We start from the raw sequence: 5,000 nt of genomic DNA on the forward strand, positions 1-5,000 counted from the left end.
ATTCTATGGGAGAATTCACCACCTGACGAGGGAATTCCACATCAAATTTCACGTGAAAAACCACAGGTACCCTAAGCTAACGATGTAATTTGAGCATCACGATCAGTTAAATAATAACCGTTTGTATGGGAATTTGCAAACGTCTTTAGGAGTCGAAGATAAAAGAACATTAATTTATTGAACAAAAATGCCTTACCTTGTCTTCTCGATACCTTATCAGTATTTTTGTGGCGTACTTTCGCCATTTCAGCGCTATTCCAGTGGGTTCTAGGTTCGCTGTTTTCTCTTTATGTATTTATGTACCAGTCAAATTGAAGCTTCAACAGCCCCCCCCCCCCCCCCGCCCGGGTATACCTGGGACATTTGACTCCTTTTCCTGCTCGGGGGGGGGGGGGGGGGGAATTTGATCATCTTAGTCTTCCGGGGGCGGGGCATTTGATCACCACGCATAGGGGGTGGGGAATTTAATCTTTAGCCTCGATTTCATTTTACGTTTGCACGTGGGTTGATAAATCATGGCGGACACAAACTTAGATGCATTCAAAGGTAAATATTCCGCATTCGTAGCTGATTAGTTGAAAAGCAAAGGCCTACAGAAAGAGATATTTATACCTGTTACCTGTCCTCCATGTAGGGCCTTGATTCTCCCTGGTGTTGTCTATTAAAGCATGTTTACATACACAGCTTCAGAAGCATAATAGAAGCAACTGAAAAGTTAAAACAGTAATCTGGTAATTTTCCCTGGGGTGGGGGCATTTGATCACCTGAAATGGACCTATGATGAGGCATTTGAGCTTTTTGGCCGGGAGGGGGGGGGGGGGGGGATTTGAACAAAAATTTTCCAAAAATAAAAATGCCCGGTGGGTTGCCCGGGGGGGGGGATGTTGAAGCTTTAATTTCACTGGTACATTATCTTCAAGGTTGGAAACTCCGATGAAGCAGTCGGAAACACAAACTGCTGTAAATTGTTCCAAGCAGCTCAATTTGACCCGAAATTCCACTGAGCCGGATCAAGGATGATGGTGCTGCCACATATTTCAATCGTCATATCAGATAAACTTTCACGGAAAGGTATTGAAAATCGCCAAAATGGGCTGATTTGGATTTTCCGTGCAGGAAACCGTTTGGAAGCACCTTACCGACCGGACCCAAGATTCAAATTTAATTTATTACACACAGGGTGAGCGACGAGGCTTTAGTCTCAGTGACAGGTACAACGTGAGGCCCTTCTCGGGAAAGTACTCAGCTGTCACGCACAAACGGACGAAGCTCAGGGAAATGCTGATGCATGAAAGATGTTTCGCAAACAAAACATAAACATTCAGTTTGTTTACTGTGTATCTGTCACTGACATCGTCGCCCACCCGGTGTGCAACAAATTTGGTGTTTTCCAACGGCCGTTCACGGAACTTCGTGGCAGAGCATTGTCGACGCTCCACGATGGAAGGGAGTCGTTACATTAGCGAGCCGAAATTCCCGCACCGCAGCTGTTTTTATCTGATAGAGAAGGCATTAGTTAGAGGAGGATTTTAACATGCATTGGGTTAAATCTGGAGGCGACCTGAGCGTTCGGAGTGAATTTACCACTGATTTCCTTCGGTGGATATGCGAGACCGACGCCAGCAAGTAATCAACCTTGGGGGATCATATATAATTGTGAGAGAGCAAGGGTAGAACTAAAACTCCCTAGAATCTCGCTGAAACGGCCAGAAATGCTAAGAACATACCATAAATAAGACAAGGAGGCAAGGTAAGAAATTCTGGTGTATTTTTGTTTTAATGCCCTAAATAACGATCGCCAAGGCCCGTTTTAAACGTCGCATTTTACATGTGCCGAATCTAATGCAAATGAGAAAAATGTATTGTTTTCGTTCATTTGCATTACGTTCGGCACATGTAAAATGCGGCGTTTCAAACGGGCCTAAATTCCCCACAAAAAAAACATATAAAATTTATGTAACGCAACAACGATTCTCCGTGAGCTTGGGGTGAGATGGTAAAAGTTTGTTTGAATTGCACAACGTTTTCAAAGATGAAGCCAGGAATTTAGTTTACCTTTTAGCGAATGCTGCAGTATTCAATGAGGGGGCTTCAAAACCTCCCGCTTCCCGTTCCTTGCTCTCCCACTTCCCGAACCTTTATCTCCCGGCTCCCGCCCTTTTTAGTCCTGCTCCCATCCCCTATAAATTAGGAAACGCAAAACACATCTTGGTCATTTAGCCACGTAATTCTTAAGTGATGACGGTCTCAATTGTTCCAACTTGCAGTTCTGAATAGACCTCTTTACAGTTGTGTAACATTCTCGTCACCAGAGTCTCGGTTCGACCCAAGGCTCTGGGAAACTCTATGTAGGAGAATACAATACAATACAATACAATACATACTTAATTGACCGCTCCCCATAGGAGCTTTTCAGGGCCAATGAAACACAACGAAACGACAGAACAGAACAACAACAACTGTTAAGAATCCCAACTGGCCGGAGGCAAACCAGTTGGCTATTTACAAGTGCGGCTGGGAAGTTGAACCAGGGACTACCAGGAGCAAGTGGTCAGAGCGGGTCTTGAACCCGGGATCTCTGGATCTCAAGGCAAGCGCCCTAACCACTGGGCCAAACTGCCTCCTTAAACATGCGCCGTTGGGTTCTTATAGCTAAGAATTGGCTATTTAAACTTTACGGCGACTGCTCACTCCTCCTGCTAACATGAATGCACCAATTAGAGACGTTTTTGATTGTTCTTCACGAAAACCAATGAGAAGACACTTTGTTTCAGGGTTTCCCAGAGATCTTCTCTCCCTCAGTCAAGAGAAGAGCTCTGGAGTCGAGATTGAATTGTGTGCTTAGTTACTTTGGCCCGGTTATTCGAAAGCCGATTAACTTTAATCCAGGATTAGCGTCAACTTTTGTTTCATGTTTCTAACTTTTTGGTGAAAGTTGTTTTGCTTATTTTTGTTTTTCAAGATTGTCTTCCTCTAATGTAAAGTTTTGCCGAATATCAGCGTTTAACAGCATTTGGGCGTAGAGAAATAAACTCCTTGGTTAATCAGTTGTTAATCTGGGTATTAGCGTTAATCGTCTTTTGGACAACCGGGCAGAAGCCTTCAAATGAAAGTGAGGCTGGTGTTGACCTTGTTATAATACAGACCTCCCTCCTTTTCTCATGTTAATGATGGTTTTGTCATGCTACTTAGTAAGAATTTGCATAAGAAGAGCAGTGAGCTTTCTATCAAAACAATGTCAACTCCAGCCTGACTTTCATTCATAGGCCAGGTAACTAAACACACAACTGTAAAATGGTCTATTGTCTCGCGTTCTGATAAATACACGTCTCCTGGGGCGGATCCAGGTTTTTACAAAATGGGCTCCGATTAAAGGAGCCGCCGAGGGCAGTGCGCCTGTTGGGGATCCCTGGGAAATTTTGGAATTTTTAGTCCTCGGAAACTCGATTTCCGGCATTGTGAGGCAAAGTCAGCGTGTTTTAATTTCTCGATTTTTAAAGTTAAAATTCCATTTTTTTGCATTAAAATATAACAGAGCTGCACAAACTGATATACGTCATATGCCGGCTGGGAGGTCCGTGTAGCGAAAAACTGTGACTGAGGTCTTGAAAATGCTGCCCGAGGCTGCTGGCCGAGGGCAGTCTTTTCAAGACCGAAATCACAGTTTTTCGCTATAAGGACCGACCCTTAGCTGGTAAATAACTTTTTTTCTTTTTTCTCTCTCTCTTCCTTTCTGAAGTCACTTTTTTTAAGTGTTGACTCGCACCGCGTTTGATAGCGAATGCAGTACGCGACTTACAAACTAAACGTTTCAAAGAGAAACACTTTTATTTGAATTCTATTTCCACGCCTCTTGTCTACTAAAAATCTGTTTTGAAACACTTACTTTTGTACATAAACGGATTCAGTCCCAAAAAATGGAAATTTAAGGTCATTACACATGCTCACTCACGCAACCAGGGCTAGGATTCCGCCCGGGTTGGCGGGTAAGACAGAAAAATTTCGCCCGCTCCCAGGGCCAATCAGATTGCAGGATTCGCAGAATTCCGCCCGCTCGCGTATTGCGAAAAAAAGTTATGTACTTCGGATAAAATTTTCATTTATAAAATTTTAATAAAAGTATGCTGCATTTAAACCTTTTTAAACTTTGTGTTTCATCAAAGACGGGATCCACAAGAAGCATTCTTCGCGGTATCTTTCGGCAAAACTCTGAACTACAGCATCGTAGGTGACGGGCTTTTCGTAGTGACTGGCGTAGTGCAAACAATTCGCAGCAAACAGTTAATGTTAGTGAAAATGTCTGGATCACAGGCCTGGTGAAAAAAGAATCACATTCGCAGGGAACCAAAATATTATTACCGGTACTTCTTATATCGGAAAACCTTTTAGCTACCTTAAACAGCAGCGAATTAGCCTTCTTATTTAAGATGTCCTTGTATTTATTTTATATTGTTACAAGTTTTTGACGTTAGGTGTTTTAATGTAGGGGGTTTAATCGAACCCCGTGAAACCTCTCCCCCCCCCTCCAGGTCCGCCCCAGGTTTTCAGCAATCAGTCCGGAGTTATTTTGGGATCATAAAGTACTTAAAGACATTAAAATGTGGAAGTGGGATATGACGAACTTGCAGCGACATGTCGCCACGTAGTGAAATCTTAGTCCGTTCTGATTCACGGTCATAGACCGAATGCATAAATGGGGACCTCACTAGCCTCGTTTGTATGAAAAAAAAAACAACAAAAGAAATGTTTCTTGAGAGTGAGGCTAGTGCGTCTAATTAGCACAGAAACAAAAGAATACATTTTTGAACTATTTCAATAAAAAGAATTGGGATAAAGTTGAAAAGTTTAAAAAATTAAAAGCCACCTTGGTTATAAGTTTAAAAATGCGACGACGTTTTGGCGTTCGCTTAACGTCATTATCAAGTCAATAATGAGTGAAACATGTAAAAGAATTCCTAGGACACACGAATAACAAAGTGAAAATATGCAAATAACAAAGT

At 42.5% G+C, this 5,000-nt stretch overlaps 1 pseudogene; it reads left to right on the plus strand.

The window, feature by feature from the left end:
* LOC138022987 (uncharacterized) overlaps positions 1-5,000 on the plus strand; it is a 56,505-nt pseudogene that overhangs the window by 9,531 nt on the left and 41,974 nt on the right.

Source organism: Montipora capricornis, chromosome 11, assembly GCF_036669925.1.
Source record: "Montipora capricornis isolate CH-2021 chromosome 11, ASM3666992v2, whole genome shotgun sequence".
Taxonomy (NCBI): Eukaryota; Metazoa; Cnidaria; class Anthozoa; order Scleractinia; family Acroporidae; genus Montipora; species Montipora capricornis.